This window comes from Podarcis bocagei, assembly GCF_964188305.1.
Source record: "Podarcis bocagei genome assembly, chromosome: 6".
In the NCBI taxonomy this organism is placed as follows: domain Eukaryota; kingdom Metazoa; phylum Chordata; class Lepidosauria; order Squamata; family Lacertidae; genus Podarcis; species Podarcis bocagei.
Window position 1 is genome coordinate 24,072,378 of NC_138130.1, and position 12,465 is coordinate 24,084,842.

Below are 12,465 nucleotides of genomic sequence, written 5' to 3' on the forward strand. Positions count from 1 at the left end.
GGCCGTGTATGTCCTGCAGTCGCTCCATCTTCATCCCATGAAAGCATCCCAGTGAACATTATTCCTCTATGTGTCTTCCGTAAAAGCACGAAAAGCATTTGCTGTCATTGCTAATGGTAAGGCAGTGTGTTCATCTTGTGGGTGTATGAGGACCAAGGTGTTTTATTAATGTTAGGGAATGACAGTTGTTGTTGTTGTTGTTGTTGTGGGGGGGGGTCACCTGATATCCTCAAATAGGTAAATGTAATGCTAAACCTAGACAGCAGAGACATCAAAAAGCAGAGACATCACCTTGCCAACAAAGGTCCGTATAGTTAAATCTATGCTTTTCCCAGTAGTAATGTACGGAAGTGAGAGCTGGACCATAAAGAAGGCTGATCGCCGAAGAATTGATGCTTTTGAATTATGGTGCTGGAGGAGACTCTTGAGAGTCCCATGGACTAAAAGAAGAACAAACCTATACATTCTTAAGGAAATCAGCCCTGAGTGCTCACTGGAAGGACAGATCGTGAAGCTGAGACTCCAATACTTTGGCCACCTCCCGAGAAGAGAAGACTCCCTGGAAAAGACCCTGATGTTGGGAAAGATTGAGGGCACAAGGAGAAGGGGACGACAGGGGACGAGATGGTTGGACAGTGTTCTCGAAGCTACCAGCATGAGTTTGACTAAACTGCAGGAGGCAGTGGAAGACAGAAGTGCCTGGCATGCTCTGGTCCATGGGGTCACGAAGAGTCGGACACGACTAAACAACTAAACAACAGCAACAATGCGAAATCACTTATTTATCATTTTAGGATTTCTTCCCAAGTTAGGAATTGCCTTTGTAGAACTCAATGGGGAGAGGACATTGTCGAGAACATGCATGGGTCCAGCATATCTAAAACAGCCAAGAACCACAACAACAGCTTCTCTGAAGCCATGTAACACTTAGACAAGGTTAAGACTTCAAATATAGAAATTTGGTTTGTTAGAAAGCTTGATGGGCTCCAGCTTCAAGGTGACAGAAAGGCAAGATGTGTTTCACAGGTCTACTGGAAATCCACCAACACTGAGCATTTAAGAGTCCCAAGTTAATAAGGAATCCCATGTTCCTCTTTTACACTGTTTTCTGTTGTCCTTTCTTTCCAATGAGAGAATGAGTAGACTCCGCCTGCCAATGGCTCTGGCACTGCCTCTCATTGGCTCTGTATCCATCTACTGTTGGGGATCCCTGCCTTCCTCTCTACCAGTCCCAAGGGGCAACAGCCACCACAGGATCTTGCTTCCCACCCCAATGTAAGGCATGCCTGAATGGTGACTGACCTGGGTCCTGCCATAGAAAACATTCCTGGTAAAGTCAGTATCTTATAGACAAGGACAGGGTTGAAGAACCTCAGGCTTGTGAATCTAACCCTCCAGACCCCTCTATCTTACCTTCAGGTCTCTTTCCAGGCCAAGCCCCCTATTTCCAGGCCATTATCCCATCACCAGTCTGGCTATATGCACTCCACGAGTGTTGGTCCACCCACAATGTGTCCTACTGTAGAGATGGTGACACCCAAAGAAGGCAGGTTCATGAAGAAATTGTTCTTAAGGTACAATTAAAGCCACATAAGGCTTGGAAGGGGAAAATAAACAGCTCTTCATATTGAATCCTGAAGTGGACTGGAATTTAGTTTCTTTGGGACTGGTGAAACACGTTCCTAAATAACAAGTCCCAGTTAGCAATTTAGCTGTGGCGTTTTGTACCAAAGGAAGCTTCCAGACAGTTTTCCAAGGCAGCCCTTCATATGTTCATATTGCCCCAGCTACTCTGGGAGACTTCCATCATATAGGCAAGGTAAAGGGACCCTTTGGTCCAGTTGTGACCGACTCTGGGGTTGTGGCACTCATCTCGCTTTATTGGCCGAGGGAGCCAGCATACAGCTTCCGGGTCATGTGGCCAGCATGACTAAGCCGCTTCTGGTGAAGCAGAGCAGCGCACGGAAATGCCGTTTACCTTCCTACCGGAGCGGTACCTATTTATCTACTTGCACTTTGACGTGCTTTCAAACTGCTGGGTTGGCAGGAGCAGGGACCGAGCGACGGGAGCTCATCTCGTCGTGGGGATTCAAACCGCCGACCTTCTGATTGGCAAGTCCAAGACTCTGTGGTTTAACCCACAGCACCACATAATAAAACGTTAAGCATTAAAAAACCTTCCCTATACAGAGCTGCCTTCAGATGTCTTCTAAAGGTTGCAAAGTTGCTTATCTTTTTGACTTGGGGGTCTCATAACTCCATATCCTCCAACATTTCTCCAATGAAAAGAGGGATGTCCTAAGGAAAAGCCAGAAAGTGCTGAGATAGCTCAGTTGGTAGAGCATAAGACTCTTAATTCCAGGGTCGTGGGTTTGAGCCCCACGCTGAGCAAAAGATTCCTGCATGGCAGGGGGTTGAACTAGATGGTCCTGGTGGTTCCTTCCAACTCTAAAATTCTATGATGAAAATTCTATGATTCCAGGATCAAATCACAAACCGAGATGGCTTCTGTAAATCTAGGACTGTCCCTGGAAAATAGGGACACTTGGAGGGTCTGTATGTCCCTCAGCCAGGTAGCATGTCCAATAGTCAGGGATGATGGGAGTTGTAGTCCAAAAGCATTGGCTATACCAGCATTATAGTAATCCAGGTAAGGATTAGTGCAACATGAAACCATCATGTGTTCTTCTGGCTGGTTCAGAAGACACAGGCTGTGTTTTCAGTGCAGGCTGAAATTCAGCTTTCATAAACAGATACATCTCTATCTATCTATATGTCTACATGCCTATATATATATATATCTGTCTCTGTGTGTGATTGAATGAATGGCAGGGGGCCAAAGTGATGCATTAGTGCATCTAAGTGCTGGGGGAAAGTGCCACAGAAACGCCCTAATAGCTTTAAACTCGGTACGAGAAAACCATTCAGAGACTTGGGCAATCCAACTTCTGCTGTTGAGTATAGTTAAAGAAGCTGCAAATTGCATATATATATATATATATATATATATATATATATATATATATGTATATATATGTATGTATTTCCCGGAAGCCCCTGAAGCAAATGGCAGTTTTTGAAAATGAATGCAAATGACAATGTTACTCTTTAAATAAAAAGGAAGAAAAAAATCTGTAGTTAAAATGACTGAGCGTCAATTTTATAAGAGTGGTAAATATATAAATGTTAATGTTGTTTTGACATTTGGATGAAGGCATTGGGTTCTGTGCATGTTCATCGCAGGCTGATTAAAAGTGATTGTGGTGTATGAAATTTGTTTTTGCCTTGCATGATTAAACCCTTCCTAAAAACCCCCGAAGCATTTAATCCTTGAAACTTTGCAGAAGAGGGAAATTAAAATTCACTGAAGTGCTTCTCAGATATAGATGGTTTTATTACTTTTTTTTTTAAGGAATACTCTACACATGGTTATTTGAAGCTTTTGGTGAACGTTGGATTGCATCCAGTTTTGTTCATAACTTGAATGCACCATTTTGATGAGAGGTATAACCTTCTCTTAAGAAGTGAGCTCAGGGAAAAATATTTATACAGGTGGTATATAAAATGATCAAGAAAATGAATTGTTCATCCTTTTGGAATTGTCTATTATGACGATCAAAGAACCCCAGTTTAGTTTTGTAAAGTTAAAAACAAAACTGGTTGCCATGCTTTTTTGCTTTGTTTCATTTCAAAAAAGTAGTACACATATACTGAACTGGATAAACTTGACCTCCCCCCACCCCCCAAAAAATCAGACAGTTGCTTGAAGCCTCAAGGAATGGGCACTGAGAAACTGGAAACTGGCACTGAGTTCAGAAACAAGGATGTGTGTGATTTTGTGTAGTGGGCGGCAGCGAGCCCAAGCTCACTAAGTGCCAAACAACAACACAACAACCCATTAAATCCAGTTTGCATTGAGGACAAATTTACCTAACCCACAACAATACACAGGGCGAAATGCAGTCACCCTTCCAAATTCGCACTTCTCTGAATTTTGCAGTGCAGTTCGCCAGCCAAGTAATGTGTACAAAATTGCATATACTAGGGTATACTGTGTATCTATGTATATTATCTTCATAAAAAATAGCACTCAGAAGTGCGCTATACTGGGGAGAATGTGCTTTGCAAAATATGTGTACTTTATGAAGAATTCCCACTACTATGCTAATGATTTTTCATGCAGGCTTTAAAAGAAATAGCAAACCAATGTGGAAATGTGTAGAATTGACTTAAAGATTGAAAAAAAACGAGCTATGGAGAGAAACTGGAATTGATAGACCCACCTATCCATAGCAGAGAGTGATTCTCAGTTAGTAACTGCTTAACCTGCAGCCCCCACAAGGAGCTCTTTATAATTTGCTGCTCAATATTGTTAAGAAGCTCAGCGACCTTCTGTGTTGGCCTCGGGAAATCTTGACCTTGCATTGGCAGCAACAATTACATTCAATCAGATATGCCCAGGAACCAATAGCATTGCTTTGATTGTTTCCTCAAATTATAATGCTTGCAGGAAATGCAAGAAGGTTCATCTGTTTCTAAACTTCAGGTGGTACTGGGTAACTCAAAAGCAAGTGATGTAGCATAGGCGAGCAATATTTGGTGATGTCCCATGGTGGGCAGAAACCAATAATACAATCACATTGTATTGTGTTGCCTTATGTGGCTTAGACTGTGGGAGAGAAAATATTGGGGGTGATAAAATCTGGGACACAACTGAGAGGTTGTCCATCAGGAAGAGAGTCCCTGTCCTAGGATGCGAATGCATAACAAACCGGCTATATACTGTATTTCTTTTCCGTAATAGGTGTGATTTTGAAATAAAGAGTGGGGGAAGTATTTCACTGAACTGTTGACTGGATCTTTAAGGAAAACAATCCCCCTACAAGATCTAGAATCTCATCCTGGAGTAGTGGTCTAGAAGGAGCCACCAGTCAGAGGAACAGTTTTAATTGTTATTGTTTTAATTATTATTATTATTAACTTCACCAAACTTAGAAAGGAATAAAAAACTTCCTCCTCATCTATTGTTGGACTCCGTCTCCCATCAGCCCCGGGCAGCATGGCTGGCAGTTAGGGATTATGGGAGTTGTAGTCCAGCTACATCTGTAGAGCCACAGGTGTCCCCCCCCCACAAACCCTACATTAAGTGAAGGCAAGGAGAGCAGCTCCTGGTCCGAGGAGGAATTGCATAAACACTTGTTTCGTTGGAGGTTATTTTTTTTTTTTGAGTCACATCCACAGATGCTTGTGGATGAATAACTCACATTTATTTCATAAGGCTGCAGATCTGTGATCTGTGTACTTGCATATTATGAAGTGCTTGTGTGAATGGATAACTCCGGGGAGTGAAGAAAAGGCCAGAGGTCATGTGCGAAGTTGACTCTTTCTCAGCTGCAACCGGAATGGAGAAAGGAAAACAAAAACAAAAACACTTGCTTGGTTTCTCCTTGCCTGGGTTTTTACAGCAAGTCCCCTTACCCCTAGGTGAGTTTTACAGCAACTCCCCTCCCCTCCCCTCAGCCCTAGGGCTGCATCTGCAGGCTTTTTGCAGCAGAGAAGGACAGCTTCAAGAACAAGAACGCAGAATTCATAATTCTAGTTTTATGAACTTGTCTCCCCTTTAGGAGCTAGATATAAACTGGGTTACACTTTTTGATTACTACGAAATGTTGACCTCAAAGTCATAATAACTTTTTTGCGTGCCCCCCCACTCAGTATTAAGTTTCTGACACATAATAGCTGTAGTAAAAATTTATTTTCCGTGTCCCCCCCCCCCCCAACCCGCTGCTGAGAGCGGCCTTCGCACTGCAATAAGAGCCCATATCATTATGTATTATGGCCGTTTCAGCAGCCGTGTTGCGAAGAAACCAGTTCTGTTACTTCACTTCATTTGCAAGTAGAGTAGCAACACTCTTTCAGTTAAGCCAGATATTTCACTCCAAAGCCAGTGGAGGCTCTGCTCAGCTCTGCCAGTGCAAGGCAAGCCATGCAACATTTGTGTGTGTGTGTGTGTGTGTGTGTGTGTGTGTGTGTGTGTGTGGAAGTAGGAGGTCTGCTATTTGTGCAGGATGAAAGAGTAAAATAATAATAATCTGAAAGCAGCTGAGAGCCAGTGTGGTGTAGTGGTTAAGAGCGATAGACTCGTAATCTGGGGAACCGGGTTCGCGTCTCCGCTCCTCCACATGCAGCTGCTGGGTGGCCTTGGGCTAGTCACACTTCTTTGAAGTCTCCCAGCCCCACTCACCTCACAGAGTGTTTGTTGTGGGGGAGGAAGGGAAAGGAGAATGTTAGCCGCTTTGAGACTCCTTCGGGTAGTGATAAAGCGGGATATCAAATCCAAACTCTTCTTCTTCTTCTTCTTCTTCTTCTTCTTCTTCTTCTTCTTCTTCTTCTTCTTCTTCTTCTTCTTCTTCTTCTTCTTCTTCCTACAGGATTAATCCTATGCATGTATTTCCTACCCTCAATCCCTTGAGTGAGTGTCTCCAGCATGCTTAATTCACTGTCCATATAATTTATACATGTGACTGGACCCAAATGTGTCTGTTCTGCACGTGCTCTGAGTTCTCCACCACTAATTTAGTGATGCGCAAGTAGCCTCTCCGTGTTAACGTCATGGGTGCACCCTGTCACCTCGGATAGATGGGTAAATGTTCTCCATATCTATATTTTTAGAAGCATTCTCTTTACCATTTAATGTGTACCATTCAGTTCACCTGTGTGAATTGCGTTGCAGCCTTCTGGTGCCACTTCTGATGATAGCACAGCTGTATTCTGCAAGGTGTTGCGAGGCAGGCGCATTATGTGACACACGAGAGCAGCAAAATAACCAGGCTGTACAATGGTGATGGTTTGGGGGGAGCCTGCTATCATATGGATAGATATTGCGCTGTCCAGAATACGACAACAGTTGGGGGAAAGGAATATATATATATATATATATATATATATATTTGCTTTCGTAGATTTTCACGGGTACAGGAATGTAGGTTTTGGTGTCTTCGGGTGTCTTCCCGTGTAAGAGTTGGGGTGTCTAGGCGACGTTTCGACGAGGTCTCACTCGTCATCTTCAGGCTGGTGCTTTCGGCTTCTTGTTACTAGAACAGAGCAGGATCTCAGTGTTTGAGTTCCTATAAATACTGTTGGGGGGGTGTGGTGTATGGCCTCCAACATTCTGGGCAGATAGGAAGTTCCTAGGTTAATGTGCCTTTTCTTCTTTTGTTCATTAATTACTTGAGGGATATCTTGAGTGATTACTTGAGTGATATTCTGAGTACCACTTAGGAGGGTCATTAGGTGTGGATTAGTTGCTAAAGCTTTCGTGTCTTGACCTCTTGACCTTGTGAAGAGTTTTTCTGAGAAGATGGCTGTACTGCACTTAGTTGTGCTCTGGCTTGGCTTCGTGTATAGGGGCGAGCTGTGGTTTTGTGCCCTGTGCCAGCCAGATCTGTGTAGGGATTGCAGGGGGGTGCAGCATCCGGAGGTGCCACTATGGTTTGGCTACTGGATGGTGTCTGTAATTTATCTGTGGAGAGGGTCTGGGTTTGGGTCTGGTGTGGTTGATTGGAGATGGCGTTCTGTGTGCCTCTGGTTCTGGTGTCGGTTTTTGTGGGGAGGGCTAATTTCCAGATGTCTGGCAGGCGGGACGTGTCGTCACGCTTGTTCATGTTGTGAGGGTGTTTCTCTATCTCGATGGCTTCCATGATTATTCTCTTGTGGTGATGTTCCATGTTAAAGAGCAATTTGGAATCTGCAAAATTAATTTCGTGTCCTGTTTCTTTCATGTGTTGGTAAAGAGAGGAAGTTTTTTCTTCTTTTTTGACGGCATTCTTGTGTTCTGCGATACGTGCATTTATTCGTCTGTTTGTTTGTCCAATGTACGTGGCTGGGCAGACTTTGCAGGGTATTTCATAGACCCCTTGGTTTTCTAACTGGATTTTATCTTTGGGGTTTCTGAGGATATTGGCTATTTTTTGGTTGGTGCAAAAGGCTGTTTTGATATTGTGTTTATGGAGGATTTTGCTAATTTTATCTGTAGTGCCCTTGATATAAGGAAGGAGGGCCATGCCATTGTTTTCTTCTGTGTCTTGGTTTTTGGGGGGTGTTTCTTTTTGGATTAGCTTCGTAACCCTGTTTTGCTGGTATCCGTTGGCGATTAACACATTTGAGAGATTCTGTAACTCAGTTGTCAAGTGGTCTTTGTCAGCCAGGCGTTTGGTTCTGGAGATGAGAGTCTTGGCTACGGAGTTTATTTGTGCAGGGTGGTGGTGTGATTGTGCATGTAAGTAGCGGTTGGTGTGTGTTTTTTTCCGGTAGATAGTGTGTCCTAGGGAGCCATCAGGTTTTTTGTAGATTAGGACGTCAAGGAAGGGAAGTTGGTTGTTGGCTTCTATTTCCATAGTGAATTGTATTTTGGGGTGTAGGCTGTTGAGATGTGTGAGGAAGCTATCTAGTTTTTCCTTCCCGTGTGGCCAAATTACAAAGGTGTCGTCAACATATCTGAGCCAAAGTTTGGGTTTGTGTTCTGACTTGTCTAAAGCATTGGTTTCAAAGTGTTCCATGTACAGATTTGTGTTCCATGTACAGATATGCAGGTTTTGGTGTCTTCGGGTGTCTTCCCGTGTAAGAGTTGGGGTGTCTAGGCGACGTTTCGACGAGGTCTCACTCGTCATCTTCTTTGAAGATGACGAGTGAGACCTCGTCGAAACGTCGCCTAGACACCCCAACTCTTACACGGGAAGACACCCGAAGACACCAAAACCTGCATTCCTGTACCCGTGAAAATCTATGAAAGCAAATATATATATATCCGTATAGTAAAAGCTATGGTTTTCCCAGTAGTGATGGATGGAAGTGAGAGCTGGACCATAAAGAAGGCTGATCGCCGAAGAATTGATGCTTTTGAATTATGGTGCTGGAGGAGACTCTTAAGAGTCCCATGGACTGCAAGAAGAACAAACCTCTCCATTCTTATCAGCCCTGAGTGCTCACTGGAAGGACAGACCCTGAAGCTGAGGCTCCAATACTTTGGCCACCTCATGAGAAGAGAAGACTCCCTGGAAAAGACCCTGATGTTGGGAAAGATTGAGGGCACAAGGAGAAGGAGACAACAGAGGTCGAGATGGTTGGACAGTGTTCTCGAAGCTACCAGCATGAGTTTGACCAAACTACGGGAGGCAGTGGAAGACAGGAGTGCCTGGTGTGCTCTGGTCCATGGGGTCACGAAGAGTTGGACACGACTAAACGACTAAACATCAACAACATATATTGCCTAGAGCGACAAAATCCAAAATCCCTTCACCGAGTCTTTTCAAGCTCCTGGCCCACAAAAGAATCTCCTGCTTCCGCTCTGTGCTGCAATGTCATAAATTGTGGTGCAAACCTTCACTCCAGCCGTCTGCAGATGAAATGGAACTGCAAATGGGGAAGAAAAGAGGAACTCAATGCTTCTCATTCCCAGCTACATTCCATCTGCTTTAGCGCACCAGGGGCAACTCCTTCTCCTGAAAACTATTCATTTAGAACAAGAAAAGGTGGTGGAGAGAGAGGAAACCGAGCCACTGGCTGAACGAGATCCCCCCACCCTCTGCTCTCCCAGATATGATACGCCTCTTCATGCGAACTATTCCACGCCGGATTGGGGAGCCAAAGGCGAATTATCCACGCTATGAGTGCATCCTGTCATTTTGAAGGGGAAGGTCATTTTGGAGAGAAAAGTTTCTCGCAAAGGTTCACGACTCTCAGGGGGGAGCTGCTCTTTGCCTGAAAGGTCTAAAGAGGCGTTTAAAAAAAGAGAGAGAAAAGCCAGCATGCGCCTTCTCAGTAGCATACTTAACAAAGCATGCCCCATCCTTCTTTGTAACGTGGCCATACTTACTTAATCCACCATAACAGGACTTTGATGGAAAAGAAAGCGCTGAGGAGAGAGCTAATGGACCCTACTGTATTTCCAAAGGAAAGGCTGCCATTCAGGAAGTGTCATATTTAAAGGACATTAAAGGTAGGCAGCTGTAAAGAGTGTCGAGTATTCAGACAAAGCTGAGGCTACGCTCCTTTTTTATTTTTTAGAACGGACAAAAGTGCTCATGGAATAACATGGTTAAACTTGTAAATGGAAGACAGCTGTGTGCTGTGCATCCAAACAATAAATCATTTCACTTTTACTTCCTTTCATCTTCATAATACCAAACTTGGTGATGTTTGTACTGACAAACGAGTATCTAAGAAATTGGGATTTGCCAGGATACTTTCCCTTGCTCTCCACTCGCATGGCCCACCTGTCATCATGGAATCTCTTGTGGAAATTCACGCTTTGCTTGCAATTGCCGGAAGTTTTCCTGCTGGTAAGACAGAGAGAGAGAGAGAGACAGAGAGAGAGAGAGAGAGAGAGAGAGAGAGAGAGAGAGAGAGATGGGCTCTTCCAAAAGCAATGTGCCAGTTGTTAAATCCTCCGGGATCTATAAATCAGGTTGCCGCTGCTCTCTTAAACTTGTCCGGGTGGGTTAGGGCATTGTACAGCCGACTAATTCAGTTAGCGTGCTCAGATCATCCCAAGAGCACTTGGAATGTGTGGGAGACAGGTGACATGACGTTTGCTGAAGACTTGCCAGCTCTGTCTTGAAGTCTTTCAAGAACACAAATTATTTCATCATTCTGGGAGAAGGACCCCAGGTCAATGGCCGAGCATCTGCTCAGATTCAATCCCCAACATCGCCAGGTAGGGCTGGGAGAGGCCACAGGCTGAGACCACAGAGCTGCTACCAATCAGTGTGGACAACATTGAACTAAATGGACCAATGCTTTGACTTGATATAAGACAGCTCTCTTTGTTCCTAAACAACCTCAATGACGTTTGGTTAAAAAAATAAGGAGCTTGGTATATAGGGATTGTTTGTTATAAGCATTTTCAGAAACTGAAAAAGGAAGTTTAACCAAAATAGCCAGTATAGTGGTACCTCGGGTTAAGAACTTAATTTGTTCTGAGGTCCATTCTTAACCTGAAACTGTTCTTAACCTGAGGTACCACTTTAGCTAATGGGGCCTCCCACTGCCACTGTGCCGCCACCGCACAATTTCTCTTCTCATCTTGAAGCAAAGTTCTTAACCTGAGATACTATTTCTGGGTTAGCAGAGTCTGCAGCCTGAAGCATCTGTAACCTGAAGTGTCTGTAACCCGAGGTACCACTGTATGGCATAGTAGATAGAATATTGCAGACCCTCTAAGTGTCCCTATTTTCCAGGGACAGTTCCGGATTTACAGAATCCACCCTGGTTTCTAATATGATCCTGGATCAAATCAAATTTGATCCTGTTTTTCCTTAGGATGTCTCTATTTTCAGTGGAAAAATCTTGGAGAGCATGGGGTTCTGCGTCCCCCAAGCCAAGGAAATAAGTAACTATACAACCTTTAGAAGACATCATAGTTTGGTGGTGTTATCAAGAAGCTTGGTTCACCTGGAACTTTGCATGTGCTGGGTGTATTGCTGCCATGGACAGAGACAGTAGGCTTCTGAATACAAGTTACTGGAAACTGAGCAGTTAATGCAATGCTTTTGGAAAGGATTCGGTGGAAGCCATAGCAATTCGAGGCAAGTGGTCTCCCATGTGGGGAGGTCCTAGTGGCCCCTGCCAAATATCCTCTCTGTGGTAGCTCTTATAAGGGAATTTCACAAGAGTAGGTGTTCATCATGAGCCTCTGGCATAATGATGCCCTTATTGGGTTCTTAATGAACTCTAGGAAAATAACAATAAGTGTAATTGTAGGGGAGGATATTAACAGACAGGATTATAAATTGTTTTTATATGCAACAACAGCAGCAAGAATATTATTGGCACAAAAATGGAAGCAAGAAGAATTACAGACAAAAGAAGAATGGCAAATGAAATTAATGGCTTATGCAGAATTAGATAAATTAACAGGAAGGATTCGAAACCTGCAGGACCAGAGATTCTTGGAGGACTGGAGTAAATATGTGAACTAAGGTATTTGAAAAGCAATTGTGACAAACAGATTACACTAGCAGGACTGCAAGACGTTCTGTAAGGAGGACTTTGTGAAATATTGCAAGGAAGACTTCGAAAAGAATTATTAGTTAAGGACAATTAAAAGTAATAGAGAAATTAAGAAATGCAGAACAAGTGATAAAGAACGGAAAATCTTCAGAGGTTGTTGACGGAAGTCCAAAATATTGTATAAGATAAGAAGTTATGTTGTTATGTTAAATGATTGTTGGAATTTACATGTTAAAAATTTATATACATATATATATACACACACACACACACACACACACACACACACACACACATATATATATATAGGCTCTGTTCCAGTAACAAGAAGCCGAAAGCACCAGCCTGAAGATGACGAGTGAGACCTCGTCGAAACGTCGCCTAGACACCCCAACTCTTACACGGGAAGACACCCGAAGACACCAAAACCTGCATATATATATATATATATGGAAA